This window comes from Hemiscyllium ocellatum, chromosome 20 (assembly GCF_020745735.1).
Source record: "Hemiscyllium ocellatum isolate sHemOce1 chromosome 20, sHemOce1.pat.X.cur, whole genome shotgun sequence".
Lineage (NCBI taxonomy): Eukaryota > Metazoa > Chordata > Chondrichthyes > Orectolobiformes > Hemiscylliidae > Hemiscyllium > Hemiscyllium ocellatum.
Genome location: NC_083420.1, coordinates 54,080,825 through 54,089,761, shown reverse-complemented (window position 1 = coordinate 54,089,761; position 8,937 = coordinate 54,080,825).

Genomic DNA, 8,937 nt, shown 5'->3' with positions numbered 1-8,937 from the left:
ACAATCGCTGTGTGAGACCGTGCAGCCTGTGCGGCTTACCAGGTTTTATTTTGAATGAACCACTTTGCCAAGGTTAGACATGATGAACAAAGCCTGCAAACTCTGTCTGCCTACAAGGATGGCTTCATACTTCTCGCTGCGTTTTTGCGATTTCCAAGCTGATCCAAAAGTAACTTCTGATTTGTTTCAAGATGGACAGAAACAGTCACAAAGTCAATGATTGTATCAGCTAGTGCTGTCCCCAAGAAATCTCGAATCACGTCCACTGTCTTTGCAGTTCACAAAACAATCTGTTGGCTTCTCAGGTCACTTTCATTTTTTATCTCTGTGTGCTGGATGTGGGGCCAGTGTTTATTGCACATCCCTAATTGCCCAGGAGATGGTAGTTGGAGCTGCCTTCTTGAACTGCTGCCCACAGCGTTGTTGGACAGCCAGCCCCATGTTTTTGATTAGGCTACAGCATTTGACCATGGACTGCTTCAGTGCTGTTACCATCAAACATCCCCTCTTCTGACCTTACAATAGAGGGAAGGTCATTGCGAATGTAGCTAGAGATGTCTGAACCTAGGAAACTACCCTAAGGAACTGAAACTGAGATGTCCCATGGGTGTGATGACTGACATCGGACAACAACAATTTTTCTCTATGGTGAGCATGATCTAGCCATCAGTGAGACTTTTCCTTTGCATTTCCACTGAGGCCAGTTTTCCTGGTCTCCTTAATGCAACACTCCATCAAATGCAGCCTTGATGTGAAGGCTGTCACTCTCACCTCATCTTTGGAATTCAGTTCTTTTGTCCACGTTTGGACCAACGTTATAATGAGGTAAGGAGCTGAGTGACCCTAGTGGAATCCAAACTGAGTGTCACTGAGCAGGTTATTGTTAGGTAAGTGTTACTGGGTATCATTGTAACTTGGATTGGTTCAGGTTGTTTTATTGGCAAGGTATTGGCACTTGTGGGTAATACAGGGGCAGCATGGTGGCTCAGTGGTTAGCACTGTTGCCTTACAGTGCCACAGACTCGTTTCGATTCCAGCCTCCAGCGATTGTCTGTGTGGAGTGTGTACATTCTCCCTGTGTCTGGGTGGGTTTCCTCCGGGTACTCTGATTTCATCCCACAATCCAAAGACGTGCAGGCTAGGTTACTTGGCCATGCCAAATTGCCCGTAATGTTCAGGGATGTGTGGGTTAGGTGCATTAGTCAGGGATAAATATAGAGTAACAGGATTGGGGGAATAGGTCTGGGTGGGTTACTCTTCGGAGGGTCAGTGTGGACTTGTTGGGCCAAGTGGCCTGTTTCCACACTGTAGGGATTCCATGATAGTTTAGGATCCATTCTGCCAATGGATAAACTGTGAGTCTCCAAACAGTGTGAAAAATGTTAGATTTAAAATTCGGTAATATTGCCATAATATTGTCAGGACCCATAAGCCTTTGCAATATCCATTGCCTTCAGCACGTGGTATCATGTGGAGTGAATAAAACTGGCTGAAGTTCTAGCATTTGTGGGCGCTGCTGGGCACCAGCGGATGAGGCTGAGATGGATGATCCACTTGGTACTTCTGGCTGATCATTATTGAATATTCTTTGCCCTTCACTTTAATGTTGATGTGAAGATGGTGATATTTTTGGGGTATCCTCGAGTCAGTTGTTTAATTTTCCACCACCATTCACAGGAGAAAGTGAGGACTGAAGATGCTGGAGATCAGAGCTGAAAATGTGTTGCTGGAAAAACACAGCAGGTCAGGCAGCATCCAAGGAGCAGGAGAGTCAATGTTTCGGGCATGAGCCCTTCTTCATTACCATTCACAGCTGGGTATGGCAAGAGCGTAGAGCTTAAGTCTGAGCCATTGGTTGTGGGATCACTCAGCTCTACCCATCACCTCAGGTTGACGTCATGCAAGTAGCCCTATGTTACAGCTTCATCAAGTTGCCCACCTTTTCTTCTGGAGTCAATCCAAGTCTTTGAACAATCTGACTCTTGTCAGTGTATATCCGGATATATGAAACTGAAACAGCTTATAAAGAAACAACAGCTTATGTCCACATGTGATTCTTTCTCAGTGGACGATGTAAAAAGGAAAACTTGAAAATGCACTTCTTTGTTGTTGTGAAAAGCAAATTATATCTATACCTGTTATAGTGATTGTAACAAGGTCAGCCAGGTGGATCTCATAGAATATGAGTTCCCTGACTGACACTGCTAATCTGGCCCAGTTAGGAAGCCCTGGCTGACAGATATAATCAGGAGTCAAGAGTGTGGAGCTGGAAAAGTACAACAGGTCAGGCAACATCAGAGGAGCAGGAGAATCATCAAGAATATAAACAGGAGTGTCCGGGGCTCTGTTCACTCTAGCAGCCAGTGCTAAGCTGGCTGGGTCAGTGTCATGCACAATGACTTGATTTGATTTGATATGATTTATTATTGTCACCTGTACAGTAAGACGTTTTTGTTTTGCATGCAGTACAAGCAGATCGTAGCATACAAAAATCATAGGGTGATTGAACAAAATGAGGAATACAAAGTTACAGCTGCAAGGAAAGTGGACAAAAAGCAAGATCAACATTAGATCTGAAGTTTGAATATTGCTAGTAATTTTTACAGACTTAGAATTGAGGTTTAAAAGTGCAAAATGATTGTAAGAAATGTGAAACGCAGTGAGGGGATATTGGCCCTTGTGGAGTTATCTCACCTTTATTTTTGGCCTTCATGTCCTCATGTGTCCTTGCATTATATGTGAGGAAAGGTTTAAGGTAGTCTCCACATTTTGCATACCACATCGCCGGATTCTGGCCATGACGGTACTATAATAAGATGGTGAGGAATCATGCAGCAAACAGTCCCCAAGCAAAATATGGGTCTGCATTGACAGGCCATCTGAACTGATGAAGAACTTTGTTTGTTATGAACATCAGCTGGATGTTTGGAAATTCTTTCCTTCCTCCTCCCGAACCCTCCCATCACTCGGGATCTGGCTCTCTGTCAGAGTGAGAAACTCCAGTTAGGACAGAGGCTGGCATATTCAAAGTTGGTCCATGAAAGGAAAGCAAATTGAATCGAGATGCTCCAAATTGTGACTGACTATGATTAACCAATCCCAAAGGAATCATTTACAATGAATAAGAATTTGATAACAAGGGGATGCAACATCATTGGGAGAACTGAGAGATTATTGGAAGAAGTGGCAAAACTTGTGATCTCTATGTGTAAAGCCCTTCTACCTTTCAACTCACCAGAAGGGACATTGTAAACTGTATGTGCTCATCTTGAAAGTTCTGGTCAGTTGTTGTGCACTGATACTATTTCGTTCAGCCTTTGTGAGAGAAAATAACTACTTCAATAAAGTTATTTGACATTACTGTTACAAATGTGGTTTGTCTTTGGATGTTAACTTAGGGTAGAATGGAGGACTCAAGTGATCTGTTCTCTCTTCTGCTGATGATAAACCTGGGTTTGTTCCAGGTTTTATCAATCGCAAGGTATTGACACTTGTGGATAATAGTTTGGATCTCTTCTGACAATGAATTAACTGTGAGTCTCCAGACAGTGTTAAGAATGTTAGGTTTTGTAAATGGTTATATTTAACTGTCTATCTAGTTTTAAAATAGAATGGAGCTGGATGTGTGAATTATAACTAATTAGTATTTCTACTTCGATACAAGATGTAACTTATGTTGTGGAGTTAACTTTGAGAAGGGAAGGGTCTATTTGCAGAATTGTGTTACAGCCCTTCAATGAAAAAAGATGCACAGCCAACTCAGTCTGCCATGGCCTGAGATAGAGATAGGTAGTCTCAATGGTTCACGTGCAGTTATGCTCAAATTAACAAGACCAAATCCCCATGGATTTAGTATCAGATTGTAAACTTTGCCTGGCTTGAGCTTGATCTCCAGGAAATTCCTTCAGGAAAGGAATAGAATTAAATCTTGTGAAAGTAAAATTTATACTGGATTGCTTCAAGAAGAATTGAAGGTCTGCCTCAGGCTCAGAGTGGAGTTTAACTCTAGAAAAGGATTTTGGGTGTGGTTGGGGCAGCACGGTGGCTCAGTGCTTAGCACTACTGTCTTACAGAGGCATGGAGCCAGCCTTGATTCCAGCCTCAGGCAACTGCCTGCATGGAGGTTGCACATTCACCTTGTGTCTGTATGGGTTTCCTCTGGGTGCTCCAGTAGGTGTTCAAAGTCTATGAGAAGATTTGTAGCTCGGGTGCTCGTTGTTGTGGTTCTGTTCGCCGAGCTGGGAATTTGTGTTGCAGACGTTTCGTCCCCTGTCTAGGTGACATCCTCAGTGCTTGGGAGCCTCCTGTGAAGCGCTTCTGTGATCTTTCCTCCGGCATTTGTTGTGGTTTGAATCTGCCGCTTCCGGTTGTCAGTTCCAAATGTCCGCTGCATCATTAATCAATAAAAACACAGAAATAGAGAACATACACCGGATCATCAACGCCACAATTACAGGAATCAGATTCACTAGAGAGGAAGAAAAGGACAACCAACTCACATCCTGGACGTGATGGTACAGAGAACACCGAACGGAGAATTCACCACGAAGGTATACAGGAAAGCCACACACACAGACCAAGTCCTAAACTACGAAAGCAACCACCCCAACACACACAAAAGAAGTTGTATCAGGACACTATTCAAAAGGGCCACAACACACTGCAGTACACCAGAACTGCAAAAAGAGGAAGAAGAACACCTATACAATGTATTCGCCAAAAACGGATACCCGCGCAATTTCATCAACAGATGCCTAAGGGAAAGACAGCAGAACAAGGACATACCGCAACCCAAAGGACTAGCCACACTACCATACATCAAGAGCATTTCTGAACTGACAGCCAGACTGCTGCGACCACTAGGACTCATAACAGCACACAAACCAACAGCCACTCTCAAACAACAACTCACCAATACCCAGCATGAGCAAAACCAATGTAGTGTACAAAATCCCATGCAAGGACTGCACAAAACACTACATAGGACAAACAGGAACACAGCTAACGGTCCGCATCCATGAACACCAACTAGCCACGAAACGACACGACCAGCTATCCTTAGTAGCCACACACGCAGATGACAAGCAACATGCGTTCGACTGGGACAACACTACTATTATAGGACAAGCCAAACAGAGAACAGCCAGGGAATTCCTAGAGGCATGACACTCATCCACAGACTCAATCAATAAGCACATCGACCTGGGCCCAATATACCGACCACAGCAGCGGACAGCTGGAACTGACAACCGGAAGCGGCAGAGACAAGCCACTACAAATGCCTGAGGAAAGATCACAGAAGCGCTTCACAGGAGGCTCCCAAGCACTGAGGATGTCACCTAGATAGGGGACGAAACATCTGCAACACAAATTCCCAGCTCAGTGAACAGTGCTCCAGTTTCCTCTGACAGTCCAAAGATGTCCAGGTTAGGTGGGCTGGCCATGCTAAATTGTCCTGTAGTATCCAGGGGTATGCAGGCTAGCTGGATTAGCCATGGTAAATGTGACATTACAGGTGGTGGATAGTTGGGTCTGTGTGGGATGCTGTTTAGAAGGTTGGTGCAGACTCAATGGGCTCAATGGCTTTGTTTCTGCATTGTAGGCCTTCTATAACACTATAAACATAAAAGGTGAAAGTTCTCTACTGAAGTATAACTTGTCCACACAAATAGCATTTGTCTATACAAATATTGTTTTTAATTTATCTTTTACAGTAAAGTATTCAATGTGAAATCTTTCTGTCTCATCTCTTCACCTAATCACTGAAAGTTTCAACATTTTAAGTTTTTGATCTTTACAGAGAATCTAACAAGGCATAGGTTAGGTATGGTGGCTCAGTGATTAGCACTGCTGCCTTACAGCACTAGGGTCTCAGGTTCAATTCTAGCCTTGGGTGTCTGTCTGTGTGGAGTTTGCACATTCTCCCCGTGGGTTTCCTCTGAGTGCTCCAGTTTCTTCCCACAGTCCAAAGATGTGCAGGTCAGGTGAACTGGCCATGTTAAATTGCCCATAATGTTCGGTGCATCAGTCAGAGGGAAATGGCTCTGGGTGGGTTACATTTAGGAAGGTCAGTCTGGACTTATTGGGCCGAAGGACCTGCTTCTACACTGTACAGAATCTAATCTGATATAATGTTTTAAAAACGTTTAATGGGCTTCATAACAGTTCAGTTTTAATTTGATAAATACTTATTAGTCACTGTTATCTTTTCAATTGATCTATATTTCCCGTTTAAATAAGTACTATTTTAGTAATTGTCACGAACAAATAAACGAAACGCATTAAGGTTTTTCATTTGGCAGTGCTTACAACTGTCAAGACCAATATATATCATGTGTAATTATTTATTTTTAAAAAACTCTTGAACCTATAAACCCATGATGATAAAAAAAATATTTTAAATGATCAAATGAATATTTACAATGATATTTGAATGATTGAAAAATAATTGTTCTTTATTTCAATTATTAAAGGGCAAAGTATTGTGCATTCTGGCTAAAACTGCGATTCACAAGCTGTCTTTGTTTAATTTGTTAACTGATTACTTGGTTCCTATCCCTGACACTTGTGTTAATTTGAAACCGATCCATCAGTGTTGGAGGCTGAGCTCGGTTCCTCGTTTTATTGAAGCAATTCTACAAAACGGTTTCAGCTTGGCAGAATGCAGTAAAACCATTTCACTCATAGATGGATTCTTTGAATATTGTAGAAATAAATGTAAATGGCGAGACATAAAGAGTTGCCAATGATTCATTGCTGTGCCTCCATGAATTATAGAAGAGAGCGAGAGTTTGTTAATTTTTATAGTGATACACCCTGCATAGAGACCAGAAATATCAAGAATTAAAGTTCAAGTGTTACACTGCATCAAAGGCCAGGGGACAAAACACTGTAAGATGTGACAGTGGGCTCAACAGGAGTTTGGCTCATGAAAGCTGAAAATGTGTTGCTGGAAAAGCGCAGCAGGTCAAGCAGCATCCAAGGAACAGGAGATTCAACGTTTCGGGCATAAGCCCTTCTTCAGGAATCGGCTTATGCCCGAAACGTCGAATCTCCTGCTCCTTGGATGCTGCCTGACCTGCTGCGCTTTTCCAGCAACACATTTTCAGCTCTGATCTCCAGCATCTGCAGACCTCACTTTCTCCTTTGGCTCATGAAACCCCAATATGGAAGGCAACTTGTTCACCTGTAGTGGGACCTTGGGACTTCCCCTGGGAATAAGGGACCCGGGGTACAGACATCCTGCCCAAAGAGATCAGAGGTTGGCATCTCTGTGAAATGGCACCAGTACTGGGGAGTGCAGTAGCTACTGCCAGTTCCATTCCATTTCACCGTAAGATCCCAGGCTACGGATTGACAGTAGGCGACATATTCACAATCATTGAACCTGTCATATTCAATCTGTGGAGGTCATCATTACTCCTGGCAATTTTAATATTTTTGAATTATTTATTGGGTGTGGCAATGTCAAGGTCCAGAAAATGTAGCTGTCAGAACAAGGTGAACTCAGACACGCCTTCCACTTGAGAATTGGAAATTTTGCTTTTGAGAGTTTTGCAGGATTGCCCTCATGTTTAAAACAGGAACAGGCAGATATATTTTAAAATTTCTGCTAAGCTTAGGATTGGTCTCAGGTGTAGTACCTTTAATGGCCACTTTCTTAGCATATCATGGGTTATTGCTTGACTGCAATGGTGGCACTGTTGAGTTCTGTTCTTCCCTGGGTTTGAGGCTACATCCACGATATTGGAGTGACTTTAAAATGCAGACTTCAAAATAAAGCTAAACAGAGATTTTTTTTTTTAAAAAAGCACTTTTCAGGCTTTTTTTTAGCAGCTAGGCACTACAACAGGAACAGATTCTTTTTCAGAGTCCAGGCTGGGGCATTTTAATTTCTCTCCATCACCTGGATTAATAGTAAGCAGGTGGTAATGTAATCTTTCCTCTCAGAGAGTTGTGTTGAAAGTTAGACTTTTCACAACCAATTATTTAGCTTCTGTTTGTACCTAAACGTCATATCAGTTGGTCTCACGTTAATTAAGCTCTCTCAAAGTCAAGCCACCTCACTGGAACCTGGTGCGTACTGTCTACAAAGTGTGGGCTGTCTCAGGTGAAGGGACAAAATGGAGAGTTGCAGCTGCATGGTGAGGCTTGATAATTTATTTGCTTCCAAAATCAGTTGTTCTTCTTCTGTATATGGAAGGGCTTAGTATTCTGCTCAGTTAGATCCTCCAAACTGTGCTGTCACCGTATTACTATCCTTATCATGTAACACAGTTTGATAAGACAATATTGGGGTGCCATTATTTAAAGGTGGAAATAGGGTGAATAGCCAAGGTCTTAGTCACAGGGTTGGAGGGTTTGAGCTATGGAGAGAGGCTGAATAGGCTGGGGCAGTTGTCCCTGGAGTGTCGGAGGCTTAGAGGTGACCTTATAGAGGTTCATAAAATCATGAGGGGCATAGATAAGGTGAATACTCTTTTTTCTCAGGGTAGTGGAGTCCAAAACTAGAGGGCATAGGGGTTTAGAGTGAGAGGGGAAAGAATTAAAATGGACCTCAGGGGCAACGTTTTCACAGAGAGGGTGGTGCGTGTATGGAATGAGCTGCCAGAGGAAATGGTGGAGGCTGGTACAATTACAACATTTAAAAGGTACCTAGGTGGGTATATGAATAGGAAGGTTTCAGAGGGATATGGGCCAAATGCTGGTAAATGGGACTAGATTAATTTAGGATATCTGTTTGGCATGGATGAGTTGGACTGAAGGATCTGTTTCCGTGCTGTATATCTCTATGACATAAATAACATTAAGTAGGAGGCTAAGTATTCATATTGCTGTTGCTGTAAAATGCAAAAAAAAGTGTAACTAATTCATCACATCCTGTCAAACTGATATTAATTGTGAGAAATTTAAATTATATCCATTAAAGGTGTACAT